Here is a 25,359-nt window from a genome sequence, read left to right as displayed (position 1 = left end):
AAAATTCAGCTGATCAATCAAAAAGTATTAACAAAAATTTTTTTTCATTTTCACATTTTTAATTATGTTTTCATACCAACCAAGATGTGTTCTTACTATGTTGATTGGAGAAACTCAGAACCAGAATGAAGGTAAATCTTTAGTTAGACTTTAGACAGGTGATCCTGGCTGGAGGGAAGAGCAGAGAGTTCCTGTGCTTGGTTATCCTACAGAAAGCCTAGCTAGAGTTCCAGCTAGGGTCAGGCACAATGGCTTAGCTCTGAGCCTTGATTTGCATGCCAGCTCCTCCCAGTAACATCTTTGTCATCTGTCATCTTCTGGTGGTATTTCGATAACTTGTGGTATCCTTTTTTACTGGAGGCATCTTGGTTAGCAAGAGGGAGTGGCTTATTCACTTGAGGTGTGTCTAAAAACTTTGGAAAGAATGGGTAAAAGTGCATTCATTACTCAGATATGCATCCAGCCTTTGCAGGAATAGAGTCAGGATAAGTGTTTGTACTCATTTGGACTTGTGTGTGTGTTTTTGGTTTGGTTTGTTTTTGTCGATGTTCTGCAAAGCAATACTCCTGTTGCACAATCCAAATTAAATATCAGAGAAGAGTCAGCAAGTTGTTTATCATAGTGCTCCTTTCAGAAGTAGGGGAAAAAAAATACATTTTGCCTTGGAATGATTTCCTTAAATTTGAGCAATAGGGGTAGTCCATGTGGCTTGGAACTGAGACTCTGCCTACTTTGCTTAATACGTATTGATTTGTCCTGCAAAAGGGGAAACTTTGCAATTCAACAGTCTCTTGAAGTCTTTATGGTTGTGATGTTCCCTACCTAGAAATGGAGTTTTGGAGCAGAGCGTGGAAATGAGCAGTAACAGGAGGCATTAATGAAAACAGGCCATGGCCAAGAAAAGCAGGAAGTTTAAAATGAAGATGATTATAAATGCAGTTCAGAATAATGATTATCTTATTTTCATCAAGACTGATTGAGATTTCTTTGCCCAGCTAGGAAAATTATCAACAGTGCAATGCAACAATCGTGGCAGGAGATTCTTTGTACTCAATACTTGCTAATGTGTAAAGAAAAAAAATGGTTTGTAGGCTAAGTCTTGCCATACTCTGCCATAAATTCTTGGTTTTGTTCAACACAGAATATTCAGAATGGGATTTTTTTAATACTTTCATTTTTATTGATAGATTTAAATTATGAACAGTTCTACAAATGGATGAATTTGTGTGTTGGTATGACCATAGTCACTCACCATAGTTAATATTTTGTTTCTAAGAGCAAACCTTCCTGCTTCAGAAAGAAGGTCACAAGCAGTATACTGTGACTTAGAGTTGATATGCTAATATATCCCGAAAGAATCCAGCAAATAATTCTGAAGAAAACAGCTATTTATACTGCAATCTCATGAAGTGAGACCTCTGGAGATACAATCTAAGAGTTTTGAGCTCTGTACAAGTACTAATCATCAGAAGAGCGTGACAGCTCTGTAATTTTTCTCGCTGTGGGTTTCCACGGTTTATTAGTAAGGTGATTCATAAAACAAGTCAGCTACAGAATTAGGGTTATAAATATGTGAACTAAGAGAAAATGTTTTAATCATTTTCTTCTGTATTTATGTGTAGCTGTATTTACTGTTGAATTTGAGGAGCATATACCTAGAGAACCGTATCTCTTGTAAAAGGCAATCTGATTTATCACCAATAAATTACACATTGTTGCAGAAGTTATATTACAATGTAGTTTTAAGTGAAAGCAAAACAAAACCTCCTTCAGTCATGCAAAAGTGCATAGAAAGTGAGTATAAAGATTAAGCTTTTGCCATTTTATCGTGCTTTGGGTTCTTAATCTTTACTGCTATGACCTCATTTTTCAGATATGCCCACAGTGCTCTGATCTATTTTTCATCGTTATATCCAGCATTTAAAATACCACACACTTTTACATTGTCACGTGGTTATTACTTTTTCTTTCATCATTTTTGCTTCTGTTGGTGACTTCTGAATTAGTTGCAAGTGATGCCTCTGATGTTATCGCACCATTGGCAGTGCTCATCTTCAGGTTGGGTGTAGACACCAAGGCTGTAATAACTTTTTGTAAGTGCAAAGAAGTTGAGAAGTGTGTGTGATTTATAAATGCACCATGTGCACCCTGAACCATGCCCTGTGTGTTTTAAATTGTGACACTTATTTCTAGCCAGTTGCAACAGAATACAAAGACATTCACAAATGAAAGAATTTTTACTGGAAATTTCTCCTTCCATACTGAGAAGAGAGAAAGCTTGCTGTTCCACCTGTTTCCCAGCTGGTTTGGGAGAGCAAATAGGAACTGCTAGAGCTTAGGGAGATGTCAAAATTGATTTTTAAGCTGTCTCAACAGTTTGAAAATACATTTAACTGGATCACTAGGAAAGTAAATTAATTTGGGACATCGGTAAGTCCATAAAATTTTTCTATCTATTACATAAAGCAACAGAGAGCAAGAGCATCTAATTTAGACCAACATATTCCAAATTCAGCAATAAAAGGTGAAGGACCATCTTTTTTCCATTTATAATGCCTGTTGGAAGTAGATAAGGGAGGCTGCATGTGTTTTCCATCTATTTGTATTTCTTCCTCCTATTACCTCTTAGTTGCTTTAGTACTTCAGAACACTGTGTTCCATTAAAGAGTAGGTCTTTCCACTGCATAACCTCCACAGGGGTTACACAGTGTTTTCCAGCCTCTTTCATAGGTGGACTGGAATAAATGAAAAGGGAACTTTATCTGGGGAATAACATATTACTATATGGGAGTATGAACTTCTTCCCAGGGAATTGAAGTAGGTAAAAGAAGTCAGTGCTTGACAGCAAAAATTGGCATATGGAACCTGGAGAAGTGAGGACGGAGACTTGAAGCTGGTTGGTTTTGTGTATGAGGGTCAGTGGAGTTTATTTAGCTTACTTGACAAATAAAAATACACTATGTTTTCCATGAAATAAAGTGGGGAAAGAAGCAAGGCAGGCATTTTAAGCATGTGAGAGATGTGTACGTAAGGTCAGCTCTCGGCCGTGTGTGCATGCAGGCAGGTGAGGGACACAGGGCTCTGCTCTCAGTTTTCCCTTCAGCGTTTGGGAGATGGTGGATGTTACTCAAAGAAATTTTGTAGCCTGCATATCTCATGGATCACCTTCGATATCTTTAAATTACAGATGTTTAAAATAAAACCAGAGGTCAAAATATCCTTATTCAATTTAGAAATTCAGTACTGAATCTAATCCAATCTAGTATTAAGACTTTCTCCTGTCCTTAATCGCCTGATCCTGATCAGCTCTGATAAAAGAGAATCTCTTAATTTATGTTATTAATTTGTGTAGTAAAGACTAATGACACTCCAGCTATGTGAAAATTAATCAAAGAAGTAAAAATAATTTTGGTAGAATAAACATTTATTCCTTAAATTATTAAAGAACTTTAAAATAAAATTCAAAATAATTGAAGAATTAAATAGGAAACAAAATCCCTGAAGAAATGAGTGAAAACTAATTTTTCAGGATTGTGGTTCAGAACGTGTCCTTTCAGTGATGGAAATCTGCAAGGAAGATAAAGCAAATTTTATAGCAACTTCTGGGACAAATTGACAAATTCTTTGCAAATCAGATAAACCCAGAAAAAGCCATATGAAATTTTAATTAAACAAATGCATCAGTGCCTTCCAAGTGTTTAATACTGGGATGAGCTACCTACCTCAACAGAAACAGTGCACATTACAGTGCTAACATGCTGTGATGATAAGTGGCTGGTGATATCAGATACTGACTGTGAACAGGATCTTCTGAAGAGAGCTGTGAAAAGTTTTGATATCAGAACTGTGTGAAATGTTGATCATATTTTAAAAGCAAAGCAGAGCTCTTAGGTTTGCACTGACCCAGGACAAGCAAGGCTGATGTCCAGGTGACAAATATGGTGGGTTGTTCCATTGTCATGGACCATTTGCTAATGGGATATAATCTAATGACATACTCCTCTCTTCATGACGCAGGGAACCAAGTTCATTGTCTTGAACTCAGCTATTTTGAGAAAACAAAAGTTTTTTGGTTTAAAAGCTTCATGTCACATTTTGATCCTAACTTACATGTACATTTAAAGAAAAACAAAACAAACAAACAAAAAAACCAAAAACAAACAAAAAAAACCCCCCAAAAACACCAAGGAATTTGTTTGGTGCTTGGATAAGTATAGAAAAGTTTCAGTGTTCAACTTCAAGTGTGGAGCTACCAGAAATTCAGTTTAGTAACTTTGGCTCATCTTTCTTTCCAATGACTCTTACACATTATTCACAGTCTCTCTCTACTTCAACTATTTTTCCTTTTTATGTAGAAGGAAGTGGTGAAAGGCTATCTGATTCTTTCAGAGAGCTATTTTTCTTAGTTTCCCTTATCTATATTAACTGTTACATCTTCAATGAGCTTGAAGAAGAATGTGTTACCTGTTCGTTCTGAACTCATCTTTGAGCATGTTAGTTTTTAAGCTTCCATTCACTACCAAAGCCATAGTTTCGTTTCTAAGAAATTCTCTAAAATTGATAGGAAACTTGTAGTTTTATGTATTAATCTATCTTTACAGTCAAAACCCAGTATAATTGCATGGCATTCTCTTCCTCATCTGCAATCCCTTTCTGCCAAAGCAAATAAAAAGATTAAATTCCTCAAATACAAGGAAGAAATGTGAATGATTTCCATTTTGAAGACATTTTTCAGAAAATCTGTTGGTCTGATTTAATATCTCTGAAAATTCTCAAACCATTCAGTAACGTATACTCTGCTCTGCAAAATGTATTTCTATGCTCAAACTGTGCTGCTTTAAAACTTTTGTTGCCATTGAGTAGAAATCTTTCTCAGCTTTACTCCCCCAGCATGATAGTCTAAGAATGGCATAAATTTAAATTTAGAATTATATTTTCAGAGGTGGTTTTTTTTTTTTTTGTTTTTTTGTTGGTTTGTTTTTTTTTTTTTGTTTTTTTTTTTGTTTTGGGGGGTTTTTTTGGTTTTTTTTTTTTGTTTTTTTTTTGTTTTTTTTGTTTTTTTTTTTTTTTTTTTTTTTTTTTTTTCCCCTCCCCTGCTCTAACAACTTGCCATTTCAGCAGTTTTTTGGTATTTATGGGGAATTAGATATGTCTCTGAAATGGCACCACTGCACTGGCTGGTGCCTGTAGCACTGTGTACATACATATACAACATCCCTAGCACCATGCTCTAGCCTGATAATTTATATGGGACTAGATAAGCTATTTTACTTTAAAAGCGACCAATTATTATTGGCTGCACACAAACTCCTTATGATTTTATTTTAGACATAGGATTTCATAAGTCAGGACTATAGTTTTGATATTGCTGTGGTGGTGATCAGTGCCTTAGGTGACAACATCATTGTAACATCTGTGAGCTAGCAGGTATTTTGTGTAGCTTCATATGCATCCTTCTTGTTCTTTTCAGTTTATTCTAGATTCACAGAATAAAGGAAGAGGTTTCATTTCATCTTATCAGTGATGCTAGTTAAATCACAGGCTTCAGGTTTCATATTGCATTTTTTTTTTCCTAATCATGACATGGTCTAATGGGTAATCCACTTTTCTTTCCTTTAAGATACCCTTTAATTGAATTTATGGCATTTATTCAGGAATCATTCAGGAATAAATGATAACTTTAAACCTCTTCCTCTTTTCTCGGATTCCCTTGCCACCTCCAGATCTAACAACAGTAAAACGTTTAGTATCTTTCTATCTCCTCTCTTAGGAGAAGATAAGAGTCCCTTATCTCTTCCTAACATGCACAATAGTGAGAAATTATTCACTTGGAGTAGAAAACGAAATAGGATTTGTTGGTATCTTTGAGCTCTTTGCACACTCTCCTCAGTGCAAAGGCTCAGTTAACACCAGTGAGTCACAGAAAGAGCAGAGAAGGGAAGAAGGCAATTTTGGCATGGAAAGAGGAGGTAGAATCCAGGCCATGAAGGAATCAGATCAGACACCAGACCAAGGAAATATCAGCACTTCACAGGAACAGCTCCTGGTGTGTGGAAGAAGTTAATTTCTATACAGCTGTCAACTAAAGTTAGAGAAGGAATTTAGAGACTTTAGATAAAAGCTATATGAATTAAATTTTAGAAATAACAGGGTCTTAAGAACTTTTGAAAATAAAAAATGCATTAAATTTTCAAGTTTATTGACTTGGCTATGCTAGAGCTTATGAATGGTTATTTAGAAGCTTAATTTCACAGTCTTGAATGCAGATTGGTTTTTTTTGCCTTCTTAAAGTAACCTTCCTCTCCCCTTCTTCTCCACCTCAGTGTAACCTTCCTTTGAAGATTTTTAAGACAAAGATGGTTTAAAAATGGATATTAACTGTGTATGAGTAAGTTATGATTGACTGTCATCATCAGTGTAGGATGTTAGATGCTGTTAGATCATGGGTTAAAAGAGGGATTTGCTCATTTTGGATGCTTAAAGTGGAGAGGTAGGACCAGAATGAGGTCAAATAAGAAATGTCATTTATCTTTCAAATAGATCAATTTAAAGTGCATGTGGATTCACTGACTCAGTTCCACTTAGATGTACAGTAGTGTATGGAACTAGAATCTGGAGACAAATGTCTTTTACACTCTTGGGAGGGGGTTTTTTTGGTGTTTTTGTTGTTGATTTTTTTGTTGTTGTTGTTGTTCTTAGTTTTGTTTCAGAGAAGGAAGTAAAAGAAGTTACAAGTAGAGCAATACAAAAAAGAGAAGGAATAAATTAAATATAAAATCTTATTAAATGGTATGCACTATTATCTTCTTATTGTTTCTGTTCTCAGAAAGGAACTAAAGAAAAGAAAATGAAGCTGTTGAAAAGGAGAAAGAAAAATAAAGTCAGAATATTGTGGCTTATAAAGAGCTGGTGCAGATAGACAGGTAACTGTCCACATTGGAAAGTGCTACACAATATCTCTTTTCAGTTATTGTATTTCTAAACATTGTGATTAACATCCATGTACAGAACATCATTCCACAGCTATTTATTAAACAAAACCTTTAGGATCAAATTGTTAGCTTAAATTCTATTATGAATGAAGAAAGATGGGAGTATTTACTCTGCAAATCATGGCTATTTCCCTAGCTGCCTTCTAGTTCCTGAAAGGAAAGTAAATTGCTTTGGATCTAGCCTGCCTCAGTGTCTTGAGTGGGCCAATTCAGACTGATTTACTCATCTGTCTGCTAGTTTGTTCTCTTTGGCTAAACATAATGTTTGCTTGCCTTGGTGGAAAATTCCACATGCTTTCTCCTTCAGACTTTCAGGGACTATAACCTACTCACCAGGTATTCCAAGAGCTATCTCAAAATGAGTTTTCCTGTTGTGCATCAGATAACAGTATTTATTGTTCGCCATGCACAGCCTCTTCTTTGAAAAATCCATTTTGAATTGAGCTAATGGCCATTCAGCTGGAAAAGAAATACAGCATAGAGCAATGCTAGAATTGATTGGACCATGGGATATCATCACAACCTACATAACAATAAACCAAAATGTTCAACAAGCAGCATGACTTAAAATCTGACCTATATTCACCACAACTCCGGAGAAAAAATCTGGGGCCGTAACATCTCACTATGAGACAATACACCGAAACTTATTTTAAAATAACTTTCTCAGAATATTCTGATTCTTTCCAAAGTGGTGCTATTTCTCTACTCAGCTTTCCTATTTTTCATTTTAAGAGTTCATTTACCCAGAAATATTTTCACTTCTCTCTCTGATTTGTTTTAGCTGAAGGGAAGGTTTCTTCCTATGACATTGTGAATGTTTCATTAGGTACTTCAAATAATCAACATGCAATAAACTTTTTCAAGGAATTGAAGAAAAAAAAATTGATTAAACTTCTGTTTATTTCCTTTTGAATTCTGAATAATGCATTTTCTGCTTTGTGATTCTCTTGCAGTGTTGTTTTACAGATCCACTTTTGCTAACAAATTATATTTTAAGACTGACAAAGTACTCATATTCTCTTAGTTGATCTTGTGAATGCTTGAAGCCCTTTCAGTGCATCTTGTGCTGTTGGCTGGGTTTTTGTCATTCTAATTCTTTCATTTTAATAACTCAAACAAGTTTTAATTCTAAATTATGTCCTGTCTTTTTCTTTCATTTCCTGTCTCTTCTGAATTGATACAGGTTTCTAGAATAATTTGTATCTTGGATTTCACAAGCTTTCATAAGGCCCTTTTGTTGCGTGTATATGTGGAGTATATGAATTCATAGAGTATAATAAGACTTGTATCGTATGAAAAAGTACAGGTGAAATTAATGCTAAATATATATTTCATTTTGAAACTGAGTCTAGATAGTCTTAAAAGTATCTTTTGTAGGAATGCAATGTCATAGCCAGAGATGATTAAAGTCAGTAGAAAACACTGTCATTTAAAGACTAGTATTTTTTTCTACAATGTTTTAAAGGAAAAAATATTTTTTTAACATTAAACTGCTTTTATCAAACTATAGTCAAAAAGACATATTGAAAATTAAATTTTGCTTTTCAGAAGTGTACTTCTAAAATGTATAGGATTTACAGAGCATATGATGTGCAGGAGGTTGTTGACAACTCTAACCTGCTTTATTATTACTGAAAAACTGCAAGACTTGAATAGCAGAATACAAAATAAAAGTAATGAATGTGATTTAAAGAATCAGCTGAACAAATCACGCACCTTGGAAGAACGCTCTTTAACTGCAGTGAATCAACTTAAAATGATGCCCACTACAGTCACAAGGAAAAGTTTTAAACAGGAGGTGTGTAAACAGTGGATAGAGCAATGGAATTTATGAATTAGTTTCACTTGGACTGTCTGTCCAGGAAGGGACATTGTGTGGCCCAATATCAGCTCCTCCCTGTGTAAAACTTCACATAAAAGGAGAGAGAAGGAAGTGAAACACTGTGGTTAATTTGAAAATATGGTATTAAAAAAAAAAAATAGAATGTTCTACTAGAAAGGACCCTTTTACAAGGGTTAATACACATTTGGAGAGTAATACAATCTTTAAAGTATTTTATAAAGGATTTTTAATTTTGAAACCTAGATTCTAAAGAAACTAAATAAATGAGCAAATAAAACACACTGTTATGATAGTTTCTCCATTGATTTTCCATCAATATGTCCACAAATTGTAGAAATATTTGATAAATTTTTCCAGTACTAAATATTGTAATGAAACTAGTCTTTTTAGAATAAATAATCACAGACTGTTGCCATGAAAACCTCCTCTAGTAATAATGATATTATTTAATCAGAAATTAAATAGCCTTAGTACTAGGACTTAGATTTAAACTACTCCTACTCTTACCTACCAGTTTTTTTTTTTCAAAATACCATTGTACATTAATTCCACAACACTTTAATATCACCCTACATTCTAAAACCACAATGCTTTATGCTTTCTACCTCCATCTTAATTGCATGAATGTGGAAAGTCTTCAAAGTACCTGATATTTCCAGTGAAAATGTGGATGTTACCACGGAGATGAACTCAAGTTTTCCAGCTGCTCTGCATCTAAAAGTAACTACTCACATAAACAACCCACTAGAGATGGAACAATAAGAATACCCCAAAGAGTGTAACTGACCTCACAGTGTATGTGAAGTCATCTTTAATGTACAACAGGTTGGAAGGAGGGCAAAGCCATACAGTTACATTTTCCAGCTGGCACCGTATATTGTGTTTACCAAACTGTGAATAAGGAAATGTTTACATAGTTCTCAACTGTAGATTGGTTTTTTGGGGTTCTCCCTTATGTGATAAACTTCTCTGTGAAACAGATATACCAATACTGGATTAAAAAATATTATGAAGTGCTGTGGTATTATGAAAAAGAAATTAATTTATATTGTGAGATCCCTCTGATTTTATGCTGAAAATTATTGTATTTTTTAAAGTCTGTTTTGACAGGGGAAAGCATGCAGCATGGATTTTATTAATGTTGTGTGGAAAACCTGAGCATCTTTTCAATAATGTGCACAATTTGTATGTACATTATTGACTTCAGATTGAGTTACGAATTTTGAAACACCTAAATCTGTTTTGGACTCTGTGATAAGTTTACGTGTTGATACAGATGTTATAGTAAGTTTTGCAACATGAAATAATGACACTGAAGGAGGAAAATTGACTGAATTAGGAAACAGAACTGGCTAACCATGTTTATGTTAGGCTTATGTCATTTCCAGACAGTTTACCGAAAAAATGAACATTGTCATTAAATTTAAATAAGTCATTGTAGAGTGTAATGCTGTTTAACTCACTCTTACCAGCTGAGAGTTAATTTTTCATTACAGAAACTAAAAGCATCAAATGTCTTATTTCTGCTGACAGCTTTCAGACTTCCCCTCTTCTGTCTCTGTCACAGTATTTTTAAGACAGACTTGCAATGATATGCATGAGGCTATCTATGAGAGACCACTCCTCCTTAATTGAATGGTGGAATTGGAATTCATCTTAAAATGAGGGTTTTTCAGAGGAAAGAAAAAGTAATCAAACCAATGGCAAAGAAGACATAGAGAGAATGACAAGAGATGAAATTATGAGTAATTCTTAAAAGTGAAATGGTGTAACTTCCTCTAAGATTGCATTTTATCTTTTTTCCCCTTTTTTACAATCTTGATATGGCACACCATAGTTGACAGGAGCAAGAAACTCCTGGAGGCCAAGTATTTGGGTGCTGAAAATGACCTTACTGAGTGGCTAATGGAAAGAAAGCTAAAAAATCCTATGGTGGATGCATACTTTTGGAGATGTACTGCTCTGCAGTTCTTCTAGGTCGAATTTGGAACCATCAGTTTAACCGTAAGTCTTGATTAATGGAAAGTTTTGATCTTGTACTTTGGCACAAACGTGGTTTAATATTTCTTCAAAAGTCCTTAATTCACCTACTTTACTTCAAGAGAACAGTCTGAGAGAAGTTCTTACTGTTAACAAACAATAATGTGCTTTGGAGTTTTGTAAATGTTCATTTGCAAGGAGTATTTGTAAAGCTCAATCAATGAAGACTGCATTAGGTGAGACACTGAAGGGATTAGGGGAGCAGAGAGAAGTATGTATAGCACAGTTTATCTGGGAGGCAAAAAGCAGCTTAGTAGTGCTGATGTACTTTTTCCACTCTCCAGAAGTTGTTGAGACCAATAGCTGTGGACAGAAGTTCAACAAGAGGCCAACATTTTGCTGTGCGTCAGTGGAAGAACCCAGGTCCATTCAACCTGATTGCATTACAAGTGGCTTTCTACAACGTAAGCTGAGTCTGCTATGCACTGTTTCCTGTATTGTGCTCTGGGAGGATGGAGCTTGTTATTTAAGTGCTTAATACTGCATCCAGAATATGCAGAGGCTAAATTTAGCAATGCCAATTCGAACTCTTGGGTTTGGCTTGTTTGGTGTTTTTGAATGGCAAGAAAGAAAAACATACAGGGTAAAAATGTGTACCTTAAAAATAGTATTGCATTTGTAGAATCAGAGTCTATTTTATAAACAATTTAATGGAATTTCTGAAAATGTTATATTCATCTCCAAAGGCAAAATTTAGAGTATTTTATGCAGCAAAAATAAATTGCACACTTGTAGTATGTTTTGCATTTTGTGATTGCTTTGAAGGAACATCGGTTCTGTGAGGACTATTCAAAATTTTCAGATGTCCTATTAAAATCTTAGAGACCCTGAAGCATGCTATTCTTGAGCCAAAGAATGGGGTGAGGGAGGAAGCACATGTTGCCTCTTTTAGCCCCATATTAGTGTCCAGTGGCACTTGGGAAAAATGTGTCCTGATAATAAAATCACTGAATAGTTGGAAGAGGTATTACTTTAATGTAAGGAAACTGGTGAACAGGTAGATCCTTTCTGCCACTAAGATACACTTTGAAAAGTTGCATACTCTTCTGGCAGGCTGGAGGACAAAGTAAAGTGCTAATACAAGGAGAAAGGAAAGTGCTTTAGACTGTAGTTTTACATTTAAGCAAAATTTATTATACTAACTGCTTTTGTGATAAAAGTCTGTAGTTAAAAAAAACAAAACAAAACAAACAGACCAAAAAACAACAAAACAAGTACATGCACAGTACAACAGAACACAGTATCTATAAACTTGCTATTACCTCAGCCAGGGAAAGACAAACAGGAATCTGGAAAGATCCCAAAGTCGTAAAAAGTCTCCTTCAGTTATAGTCACATCTGTACTGGGAAAAATCTACCAGTAAACAGGTAACAACAGCAGGTGGTGATCTAAATGTTACATTTGATTTATCTCCTCGTTAAAAATCTCCTCCTCAAGAAAAATTCTGTCAGGAAATTTCTGTGCCTCCCGTATTTTCACCTAGTTTACTACGGGGTAGAAACACTTTACCTAAAGAATTCAGGGTGCTCTAATCTAAGGAGTCGTAGTTCCTTTTCCTGTTACAATCTTATCCAATATTGTCTAGAGTTGTGGTCTGGGTGGTGGAAAGGTGCCGCAACCTTCCTTGCCAGAAGTGTCTTTGGAAAGACACTCTGTATGGTGCAGGCACAGGCACTCAGAGTGATCAGCTCTCTTGTGACTGCTGCCTTGGCAGCAGGGCCGCAATTGCCACTTTGGGCGAGGCAGCACAGGGTTCTTCAGTCCTCAGGAGTTTTCTTTATTCAGCTAAATCCAAGAGGGAAGAACAGAATAGCTCTGGTGAGCAGGGATTATATAGGTAGCTAGGGGGTGGGGTTTTACAAGCCCAATAGGCCAATAGGGAAAGGAATTGGGAAAGGGGCCAATCAGGGAGAGGATCCAAAAAGAACCTATCAATAGGGGTAAAAACCAGGAACTGGGGAACTAACCTATGGGAATTAACAAATTACCATGACTTTGCCAGGGCTCATGGATTTGATGTGCTTTGGTCACCATGAGCTAAGAGAAGTCTCTTGAGGAGACTTCCCAGGGGGAGACTGCTACAGCTGGAGCCAGCCTCCAGGCTGCACACTCTCCATGGGAGAGCAGTAGCCTTTGTGGGTGGCCTAAGGGCCACTACAGTCTAGGCCTTTCCTCCCAGGGTCTCCTATGACTGCCCTTTGCCCCCAGTGTCTTCTCACAGGTAGATCTTGTGCAGCTCAAAGTGTTCCCATCTCCATTTTTGAAACAAGATGAGGGGTTTCTACAGCATTTCCATTACTAAACCACTCTGTATTAGCAGCAGAATGAGAAACTTGAAGTTGGCGAAAACATGCAACTGTTTCAGGTTCTATCAGACACTTGGCACTTAATTCTGAACCCTGTGAACTGGTGCTTCTAAATTTTTGAAAAACATCTTGGCCAGTATTAGCAAGTATTAACAATGTAATTAACTGTGTATGTGCAAATCTTTAAAGTATGGAGCTTGCCTCATCTGGGACTCTTAAGGATGGAAACACTAAAAGATATAAAGGAAACCGGCAACTGTGTACTGATATGTGTCAGTGCCCAAGTGGTTTCATCAGGGATGGTAGCTGTGCAGATGGAGATACTGAGTCCCATAGAAAGGCATTTCTAAACAATGCTGAAAACAAGAGCTACCACATCCCAAAACACCAGAACTGTGTATATGAATACATTTAACTAGTCAATCCCTAATCCTATTTGTGTACAAGGTATTTTTGAGAGTACAAGTGAGGCACTGGGAGATCTGGCTGATAGTAATACTGTCTTTATGGACCCTGTCTGCTGTTCCACAAATAGAGAATATGACTTTTGTTATACAGAAAAAAGATTAAAGTGGGAAGAATAACTATAAAGCTGACAGCAAGCTGCTCCTTCAACAGCCAGACAGAAGTTACAAAACCCTTACATTTGGTGCTCGACTGAAGGTGATGTAAAAGAATGCCTTAGAGTGCCAGGCATCCCTCATAGACTGTGATGCAGTTCTAGCAGAGTCAAAAATGGGTAATTATTGCAATTGTTTGCTGTACTTGGCTCAAACACAAATACTAAATGATTTGAAAAAGCCCATTTTAAATTAAAGTTTTGATGCAGTGTTATCATTAGACATAAGCAAGAACATTGCCCAGGCACATTAACAATAACAGTCAAAGCTTATGAAAAGTAGTCTTACATAAATTTCATATTCTGAAAAATTTGACAGAGCTTTTTGCTTAACCTTATACTATATTTGAACTCAGCCCTGTTTTGTAAGTGGCAGAGCTAGTGATCTGACTTGTCTCAGTTGGGGTGGATGGCTTTGTTGCCTTGAAATACAGGCAGCCCAAGTGTAAACATTTCCACAGGTGTGGAGGTTTTGTGAGTGTCTTTGCAGAATTTGTCTTTGCTTCCTAAATGATAAACTATCGTGTTACACTTCTCATTACATCTCCAGACTAGGCTACTTTCTCCAGGAAGCATTTCTTTTGATCTTGCCTCCTTTGCTATGTCAGAATTGCAACCTGTGCATAAATTTTCCTTTTGGATTCCTGACAATGGATTTATTATTAACAATTAATTTGCATTCCTTAACTCTTTCCCACAAAATATTATCTGTAGGAAATAGTATTAAAAAATGTTCAGCCATTTTACATGAAATTGTCAAAAACATTAATATAGTATGATATAGTATCTGATTATACGACCTGTATATTTTCTTCATTAACAAGAGGGAGCCTTCCTCTTGCCATGTAATCTGGTTTACTACACACACCTACATATATCTATTAATCTGTGGTAGGCTTACACTTTGAAAAATTGCTATATTTCCTTGGTATCCATGGAACAATTGCAGATGCTTTTCAAGCACCTTAAGAAGATAAACTGCTGTCACAGTGCTTTAATTTCAGCTTCTATTGTCTTCAAAGGAATCACAGATTTGCAGGGAAGGCTATGGGACTTGGGTCTGTCATCATGCTACTGCAGGGTGATAGCACTACTTGCCTGCTTGCTGCACTGCTGTAGAAAGAAAATGTCATGCTGAGAGGAAACACAGCTGATCCTAAAGACAGATCTACACAGCGGACTTCTGTGGGCATTAGAATGCTGGTCACTACAAGAGTCCGCTACATGGCTCTTACTGGCACTCTTGCACTAGCTTTTCAAAGAACAGCAGTCCTGAAACATGTCTGCAATCACACTGGGGTGCCAGAAAACCTTAGGATAATTGTAAAGGCATGAGTTCTGGCAGCTGCAAGAAAGGCTTCCGGGATCAAGAATTTTTATAGGGCTAACTAGTTACGGTGTAAGGGACAAACAGAAACACACCCAGAAACACAAATAATAGCCAGTTTCTCTAAATAAATAATTAGGAAGAAAATTAAATATTATATTTTTAAAACGAGCAATGTAAGGAATTATTGCTAGGACGGCGAGCAAGCAGCAGAGTTGTAATTCCTCGGCTTTGGTCCCCATCTCGACGGAGGTCCAACGGAGTAACTGCGGTTCCCCGCCGCCACCGGGGGGCGAGCGGCTCCCGAGTACTTCGGGAAAGAGGCACACATCTCACATCCCGGGATATCCCGGCCAGAGGTTAGCATGGGCACGGCTCTATTTAAAGAGGCTTCTGGAAGTCATTTTTAAAAGGTGAGAATATTTTGGCCGCTAACTTTGAGCCACGTTCCTAGAATTCTTGAATCTTTGACTGAATTCAATTTAAAAATTAATTTAGAAATGACTGTGTCTTAAGGAACTGGAATGTTTAATGTATTCTCCTTGATTTCAGTTAATGAAGATTATTATTAAATATCTTACTTTTGCTTAGAGCTCGAGCTCAAAGGTACTCTCATAAATCTGTCATGTTCTTAACCTTCATTGTCTGTTTGTAACCATTAGCTTAACATTAGTTAATACTTCCCTATTTATTATCCATATACTTTTGAAGAAATTTATAACTTATTACTTTGACTTAAAGGAACAAAAGATAAAAGCTTTCCAAATGTTCAAAGTGTGCGTGTGTGTATATATATATATATATATATATAGTGAACCACTACTATTCTTCAAACCTTTAACCCAAATGTGTATTTCATTCCCTGAGTGTGCATTGGCATTGTATACAGGACAAAGCAACTTCATTTCCAGTTGCATAAAGCAGTTGGCTAGTGACTATATCTGAATAGGACCAGAGAAATGAAGAAATTAAAAGAAAAGGGAAATACCTGCCATTCAAAAAGTAAAAAAAAAAAAAAAAAAAAAAAAAAAAAAAAAAGGAGTAGTGACACTATAAAACACTAATTTTTATAAACCAAAAGCCCAAAGATTTCATCATTTACCTTTCAGTTTCATTCACTGTAACCTCTTAATTACCTCACTCCAAAAATCTAATAAGAGATTAGAACAATGGGCATTTTAGTCAATATGTACAGACACACTTTTTCAGATTGATAAAAACACTTTGAACAAGTTAGGGAAAGGACACTTATATTTTAAATACCTAGTTTATTATTAAGAGAAAAGCATTCGTTGCATGCTTTATAATTTTCTGTCTTTTTATATTATCTGTGTACATGACCTGGGATCAGGAATAATCAGGTTAAAACACAATTTCAAGTCTTTAGTGATTAGTACAGCCTTCTGGCATTCATAATGCGACTTGGTGTATATTGATCAATGCAGCCTATTAATTTAATATGAAAAATATAATTTGCTTCTGTTGATCTAATTCTATGCACCATTTTCAGAACAATCTTTGACAGGAGGTATCAGGATGATTTCCTAGCCACAAGTTTTATGACAGAGTCTAAAAATGTCTGTGCCAAGTCTCAAAATATTACCTATCCCCATAGCTTCTGTTTAGGTCTGAGAACTATGGTCTATCTTGGAGCTAATTTTCATACTACCGAAATAGTTACAGATTGATGTCAAAAATCAGAAAGCTCTATGTCATTCACCTATTGTTTATTTAAAAGTCATTAACTCATGATTTTTAAACTTCTCTTGGTGCATGATTTTCACCCTCTTCCAGGGGTACTTTAGGTGGAAATCTGTTGTGAGTCTCTCAAAAAGAAAGGATTGAGTAACTCCAGCGTTATGACTGATATGTGGTCACCAATACAAAAAGTTAGTGTGATGAAGAATGGGGACATTCTTCCACCTTGATTAAAAGGACGTCTTCTGTCATGTGGCTAAAACTGTTCTGTTCTGTAACTCTGAATCTGAGAGAGACCCTTTTATTAGAATTAGGTGATTCTTTGATATTTTTCTGATAAATATGAGGCTGGATGCTGTGTGGGATTTTGGAAAAATTCAGACTTTGATTCCTACAGTTACTCTGGATTTGCAACCCTTAATGAATGCAATGCAACCCCTCCTTCAAAGGTGTTAAAAGTTCGGGGTTTAGATTCTCAAAGATGCTGGAAAATTTCAGCTCCTATGTTCTTGACTCTCCCTTTTGTTATTGAGTGTATCATTCAGTAATACATGAAAATTAAATTTCTGTGTAGAATCCAGAACTGCACTTGTACAAAAGAGTAAAAAAAAACTCTTGAAAGAACCAGCCTTCTTTCTCTCTTACAATTTGAGCAATTACTTATATTTGGTATTTGGAGAGACTATGTTGGGTATTAGAGTTTTCTCTAAAACACAAGCAGCCTCCTTCAAATGAATCCTGGAGCAAGGAAGGAGGTCTCTAAATTATTGTCTTTAATATAGGGAAATTATTTCACATGTACAATGTTTGAAGATAAAAGGAAATTTGGAATCTGAGGAGAACTATAAATAATAATAATAAAAAAAAAAGCAAACAAAAAAAACCCCAAAACAAATAGCAATGAGAAATCAGAATTACTTGCTGTGGTACTCTCCTGGGTTGGTATAGTTAAGATGGGTGTGATATATGTTAATATAATAAAAGTAAAAATAATAATAATTTATTATGATGACATAGAAAAGAATGCAAAGTTCTATGTTGTGTGTTAATATACCATTATTTTACTCTAATGAACTGGGAAACTATTGGACACATAGTGTTTCAAACTAACAAAATATCCCAACAATTATTCTTTGAAGAGCTATTAATTGAAGGTCAACTTACGGTCTAGTATTTAGCCTAGCCGCGTGCAAAGCGAGAGAAGGGAAAGAAGGAAGTTTCATCAGCTGCATCAATGCATTTTTGTTGAGCTCTATAGGAGTCTCTGGAGGACTGAAGTCTACTGGTGGGGTACTGCTGAATCTAGGCAGTAGCTCAGTGGGTTACCATGAGACTGACAGTAGCATCTCCAGTGCTGCCCAGAAAGGCATCATAGGATAACAAAATACACCATAGAAATGTTAAACCTGTGACCTAACAAATTTCTTTAAACCTAGCTGGATTAAATTCTGAGTAAATTAAAGATGTTTAAAGCCCTATACTTGTCAAAGTAAGTGGAGGAGGTTGAGCAATGTCCTCTCCCCACTTTCCTCTATATGCACAACCCTTTGGCATAGTATGTGTCTGTGCTAGGGAAAAATGTTTGCCATGGATCCTGCCATCTCAGTGGGAATTAGGTTTGTGATTGGAATTATGGTAATTCTCCCCTTGGTATCTTGTGCCCTTTGAAACAGCTCATGCTAATGGAAAATCATCTTTAAGTAAGGGGCATGTAAGTTTCCAATAGATTTATAAATTGTTTTCCAGACTCCTCACAATGTGTACAATATTTCATTCCTTTCACATTTTCTTACATGTCAAATTGAGATGAAACATCAATGTCCTAAAACTATTTGTAGAATCCTAACTTTAAAAATGAATTTTTTTTTTAATTTCAGTGCTTTAATTGCCTTGAATTGAAAAGTTAAATTTAATTGAATGTTAAATTGCATCTACTGGTATCTCTAAATTATTTCTTTATTGTTTAAACACTATGTTCCTATTATCTCCTATGGTCTGCCTAAGAAGCTTGATGGTTAGAAATTTCCAGATCTTTGACTGGGGTCTGTGAGAAAACAACATCATCGACAACTTATGGTCTCCTTTGAGGTTTAGACATCTGACTCAGAGAGTCTAGGACTCAGAAACTTAGTCTTTGAAATACAGAAACTACAAATTGCAGCCAATCAATTATGCTGGAAAGTACTTTTTAGTAGGTCACCTAAATTTTGACAAAATTAAATCTTTCTATTTGGTTGGATGAAGTGTTAAATTTTGCTGTGCGAAAATGCCCTCAGAATAAGCAGAATTAGCTTCCTACAAGAATAAATTATTTTGTACTAACACATTTTGACTCTTTACCTAGATTATTTGTTAATTGGAGTGCCATGGAACAGGAGTTCCTTTCCTGTGTTCCTTGAGTTTTCTGGTGGTTTATTTTGTTTGATTGTGGGGTGTTGATATTTAGGTCCTAGATGTCCTGATTGAGACAAGCTGGCAGTTGTGAAACACTACTGCCAATTCAAAATTTCCAGTTCAATACAGGGAGATTAGGCTGGAAACAGCAATAATCTATAAATTAGTACCAATCTACTCCCAATGGCTTCATCAGTCCTGGTAATCTGGAAGGCCAACTCTACTCTAGAGCAGTGCTGTTTGTTATTGTGGTCTTCTTGTTCTACATCGATTTTTCCACTTCTGAAATAGATCATATACATGATTATCAAGATAAAATATAGCCAAAGCAGTTAACTGAAAAAAGTGAGAGAACAAGCGAAAGATGAAAAAAGATGAAAAGGAACAGGCAAAAGAGAAACTATGTATCTCTATTCTGAAAACCACAGAAAAGGAAATGAATTGGAAAGAAGTGGTTTTGAAAGATGGGGAGAGACAGAAAGATGAGAAAGGTATTGGTGGTTTTAATAAATGAAATTTCTGGGAAGAATTGTGTCATTGTGAGGTTTTTTTTTTCCCTTCAGTAAACTTGATATTTTTATATTTAAAAGTTATGTGGAAATGTGCAGAGGCTCTTCTGAGTTATATCCTAAAAATTCTCTCTTATATTTTTACAAGATTTATGATCAATTTAACTTACTTTTAAATTATACAGAAGGTTTAATGATTACAGCACATTAATAAGGAAAAAAAAATGTCATTTCAGAGACTTAGACTTTAAATGGACGTTATTTGTAAAGAAATTGTACCTAATTGTGTAGCCTCCTCTCACTTGTGACTGAATTGGTAACAAGGTAAGACATACAGCATGTGTGATAGTGCCTACAGGCCCAAAACAAATTACTGTAATGGAAACAAATGTGTACTCCTGTCAAATTATATATTTGATTAGGAATGGACTTGGCTTCAACACTTCATGCTGTTTTGCAGAAGAAAAATAAGCCAGTTAATCCATGCAATTCTTACACAGGTCTAGAAACAGAGCCAAAGAATAGATATGGTGTGTGATTGAACTGTAAAACCAAGATTCCTCTTCTGCTGTAATACAAATTCCTTTAATTTGGAGCTTACACCGCTCCGAAGTCTATCATATTGACTAAGCAAAGCTTGACTTTCACAGCAAGGTTCTGTTGAATATGTGCAATCCTCCAGATTATAATCGAGTTGGGCGGGAGTGTTAATCTGCCGGAGGGTTGCAAGCTCTACAGAAGGATCTAGACTGGCCGAATCAGTGAGCTGAGGCCAATTGTCTAAGGCACAAGAAGGCCCAATACTGGGTCCTGCACTTCAGCCGCAACCCCATGCGGCACTGCAGGCTTGGGGAAGAGCAGCCGGAAAGCTGCCTCTTGGAAAAGGACCTGTGGTGCTGGTCGACCGTCAGTGTGCCCTGGTGGCCAAGGAGGTCACTGACATGCTGGCTTGTGTCAGAAATAATGGCATCAGATTGTATCAGGAGGACCATGGCAGTGATTGTCTCCCTCTAAAAATGCTACCTATCGAGAACATTATATTCTGTAACAAATGAATCATAAAATTCAAAGCCAAGGGATAGAGGGACTGCACAGAGGCTAAATAAGAATCAATAAAACAGTCATGTTATTCTCAGGGTGGGTTATAGAGTCAGTGCTTTATAGAATCATTCTCTGACAACCCTGTTTGTATTTGTCAGTCTTAATGTTCATTTCATACAAATTGCTTTGCCCTTTGGCAAAGAAGAATTTTTTCTATAAATCTAATGTGTTGGGATTTGGGATTTTTGGGAGGTTTTGTGTTTGTTTTTATTTTATTATTTTATTTTAAGAATTATTTATTTAAACTTTTTTAACAGTATCCCAGTTCCTGAATTTGTCCTTTCAGTTATCCAGCAATGAAGGTGATCTATTTTTTTTTTGGTTTGCTTCACCTGTGTTTGACAATTTCATCAAGATAATATTAATTAGTACTTTTTAAGTTTATGTTCATCTTTCCATGATGAGAAGAGAATAATAAAATAATAGAAGTGGCTAAGATTTCCATTCAGTAAAAGTCCTTTGAAAGGGCAAATCTCTTATGATTTGAGTTTTAAAAGTTTCATTGCAATTTGTCTAAAAAGTGATCTTCAACTCCTATGATGCCACACCTCAAACCTGTGTTCAATCTTGGGCCACTCAGGCACAAAGGACATTGGGATGCTGGAGCAGGTCCAAAGAAGGGCAATGGAGCTGATGAAGGGTCTTGAGCACAAATCATATGAGGACCAGCTGGGGCTGTTGAGCCTAGAGAAGAGGAGGCTCAGGGGGGATTTTATTTCTCTCCACAACTGCCTGAAAGGAGGGTTTAGCCAGGTGTGGGTTACTCACTTCTCCTGGGTGACAAGAAGAAACAACTTCAAGCTGCACCAGGAGACGTTTAGACTGGATATTAGGAGAAATTTCTTCATGGAAAGAGTTGTCAGGCACTGGAAGAGGCTGCGCATGGAAGTGGTTGAGTCACCATCCCTCAGGATGTATTTAAGACATGCAGATGTGGCACTTACAGCCATGGCTTGGGATGGGCTTGGCAGTGCTGGTTAATGATGACCTTAAATGTCTTTTCTATCCTAAATGATTCTATGATTCTACAGTAATGAGATGTTTTAGGTGGAGGTGGCGTGGTGAGTTCAACCAAACTCTAAGTAATATGACTGTTTCTAGCTAGGGCCATAGGTTAATTCATCAGCCTACAGTTAGTCAACAAAGTCTTGCATTTAAACCTGTCATCACTATAAAATACAGCATACTTGTGGGGAAGGGCCTTTGCTTGGTTACTGACAGAAGAAATGGGCAAGATGGTTCAATTATGATCAGCTTAGCTTTTGTGAAGACTTTGGTTCCCTTTTAAGTTGTCAAGACTTACATATTTCAGAAACATGACATTATACCTAGTTTGTAGCTACCTGTCTTTAATGTCAAAAAACATAAGCCTTGTTTCTTTTATTTCTCACATGAAACTTTTTGATGAAGGATAGCTTTCTTCATAAATGACACCTTATTGTGAACATTTTTAGACGTTACTAGAATTATTTAGATTTTATTAAATCCTCTGTAACAGTCTTAATGGCAATAAATACATTACAAGAGTCTTATATTTTGTGCTCTATTAAGAAAAGGCTTGATAGGATATTTGATATGTAATATCCAATATATGTCCAGTATATAATAATAAGAAGATGTGTTATATCAATTGCTTTGAACATCATGCATAAAACATTTTACAGGAAAACATTAGTTTTTTAATAAATAAGATTAAAAAAAGTCTGAAATAGGAACTAATATAAAGAAGAATGTTTCTATACTGGATTAATTGGATTAAATTTGTTTATGTATTTGAGTAAACCTTGCCATTTTGGTTAGTGTTCAGGCAAAACAAACAAAAAAAAAACCTAGCCCTGGTTTTGCACAAAAAAAACCCTGAAGAAAAGCAAAGTCTTGTAATGTGTTTAAAAACCTCCATGCCAACAGTCTCAAGGTTAGAAATTTATCATTAAATAATTTTCTCGCTTGCTACATTATGTATAGGCTAGAGCTATTGTTAAGAGAAGCATTCAAGAATTTCAAGAACCCTGTCTCTTCAAAATAAGATGTTAGAGCAGACAATGGCTTGTGGTCAGGGAGAGTAAATATTGGGAAGGAGATTAATTAGCATGCCAAAAGGACTTTACTAAGATGAGGAGGCTACAATGGGGCTGAAAATCTCCAGCTGTGCACAACTCTCAGGAAGGAGGAAAAAAGTGGTAAATGAAGAATCAAAAAGGGTCCCCTACCTGTTTAATCAGCCACAATGATTAGAATAATTAGTGTTTTTCAAACTGTGTTACCGACACATTTCTTAAAAGATGCTGGTTTTAGTAAAGGAAAACAGGAGAGTGTGTTTCAGGGAGAAAAAAAAAAATAAACAAAACCCCCCCCCAAACCCCAAACTCTTCTGCATATGCATTTTTTTCCATGTTGTTTTCATTCTTATTCAAAAGAATAGCTAAAGGGGAAGAGAAGAGCTAAAGTTTCATTACATATTTCATCTTCTAGTTTGGTCTGCGCTAGAATACTTGCCCAGGTAAGTTATACAAGTGCATTTGCAAAATTATTATTATAACTTCAGGCTTGAAAATCCGTAGTGAAATAAGGTCGCCCAAACCAAATATACCTTTCATATCATACTATCACCCACAGTACCTTTTGTTGAGCATAACTCAACTTGTACATTTATATTTCTGACCAACAGATTTGAGCAAACATTAAAATTTCAGTGGGTAAAAATAGGAGAAGTATCACATTTTCTTTGCTTATCCTTATTTCTCATTTTTGGCCAAGAACAAAAAACATGTAAGATCTTATTCAGTCACATACTTTGGAAAACGTAAACTATAGGGAGTATGAGTTAGAAAACTGCTGACCTACTCCATAAACTTCTAGAATACTTAATTATAGAAAATGGTGAGAAAGGTGAGAAAAATTTAGAGAAGTCAAAGCTCACAAAAGGTACCTGTGTCCTACCCAATTTCTGAATTGCCTCTATTGAGATTTTATTGTGTGAGATGGTTAAAACACATAACCATCCAACACACAAATGTCAACTTGATGCCAAACATTTTTTGTTGCTGAAATAAAGCCAGATCTTAAAATTCAGCCATAGCTGTTGAAGCTGAGTACTTCTGTATAAGGAACATGTAAAATAGAGATGCTTAAACTAGGAAAATATCTTCTCAAGGAGATTGTGAATAACACAGGAAGGTCTTAACAGGCATTGGTTTAGAGGCTCCATCAATCTTATGATGTTATGACTCTTTTGTTCACAGAAAATCTCCTGCATACAGTGTTTGATTTGAAAGGGTGTGTCTGGGACTAGGACACAAGAGACGTTTGCCTTTTTCTGGAAGCTGTGATGTGTGCCAGATAAAACTCCAGGATAGGAAAAGTTTCAGATTTTTTATCATCTAGTAAAATCAGTCAGATGGGAAGAGTTCATAACTTATAATGAATAAACTGCATCTAAAAGAATTGATATATAGAGATAGAAGATTGTCCTTGGCATCAAGGCACTGCATATTATTGTGTTGTAAATTTTAACATACAGTTTAAATTGTTCACAGGACAAGAAAAGAGTTTTGAATTTTTGAACATCTGCAAATACAAAAATTCATTGCATGCTTTTCTAGAAACATAAACTTAATTTTGACAATGATAACTTAAAATATTCTGTAGTCAAAGTTAAAAATTAAGATTTTATCTCTAGACAAGATATTTTTCTTGAATAGGCTTGATCAAACCTGACTTTGGTTGAGGAAGTTCTTCACTTTGTATTATATAAAAAGCCAGACCTTTCTGAGTTTAACAAATTTGGATGAAGAGGAAATTATCTTATTTTTGAGTTCCAGGATTTATCTTTGTGAATTTGATGCATCTTATGTGGTTGTTGGGCCTAAACACAATGTCAGAAAGATTAGATGCAGTGTCAGGCAGAGATGTCACACCATTAAGATGTTTTCTGTTTTAGTTGTAAGTTTGTGAGGATTTTGCTTAGACCTGTTTTGAGATGGTCTGCTGCCTCTAATTTTGGACAGGTCCACATAACAATGCCTTATACTGCGGTATATGTAAGCTCTCCATAAAAACAGATGGATGTGTCCTTAATGCTGACCATCATGCTCTCTGGATCTTTGTGGTTTCTGCCTTTTTGACAGTACTTGTGTTAGCAGAGATCCACAGGTGTTCAGCAATCTAATCAAATTCACTAAGAATGAGAAATATGAGTGCCCTGGAACATTTACCCTACTGGAAAAATATTAAGGATAAAATTGCAGTAATAGCAGAAGAATAAGGAAAGCCATAGAAGACAAATACATGAAATCTTGGTCTGCAGTGGCTTGAAGTAGAAGATGAAAGTCGAAGAAGAATGAAAGATGAATCATTCAAAGAAGTTCAAGTCACAAGTAGCAAAAGTCAAGGAGAAGTTGAGATGCACCTAGCAAAAGACATCAAGGTTAGTAAGAAATAATTGCAAACACAATATTACTGTAAAGAAGATGAAAGGAAAGGATTCTTTGGGAAGGATTCCTCCACAAATTCCCTTTGTGGAGGAA

At 35.9% G+C, this 25,359-nt stretch overlaps 1 long non-coding RNA gene across 3 annotated transcripts in view; it reads left to right on the top strand.

Moving 5' to 3' along the window:
• Nucleotides 1-11,558, top strand: part of LOC120753095 (uncharacterized) — a 32,159-nt gene extending 20,601 nt beyond the window's left edge. Inside the window, exons 2-4 of one of the 3 annotated variants that reach the window (XR_009207870.1) lie at nt 6,827-6,923; nt 10,676-10,842; nt 11,163-11,558. This is a non-coding gene — a long non-coding RNA (uncharacterized LOC120753095). Of the gene's footprint in view, nt 1-6,826; nt 6,924-8,652; nt 8,794-10,675; nt 10,843-11,162 lie in introns of those variants that run through there. The other 2 variants (XR_005700958.2, XR_005700957.1) reach the window with 2 other exon arrangements.
• The last annotated feature ends 13,801 nt before the right edge of the window (nt 11,559-25,359 follow it).

Source organism: Hirundo rustica, chromosome 5 (assembly GCF_015227805.2).
Source record: "Hirundo rustica isolate bHirRus1 chromosome 5, bHirRus1.pri.v3, whole genome shotgun sequence".
NCBI lineage: Eukaryota > Metazoa > Chordata > Aves > Passeriformes > Hirundinidae > Hirundo > Hirundo rustica.
Note: the sequence above shows the minus strand (reverse complement) of the source record. Positions and strands in the feature narration are given on the sequence as shown.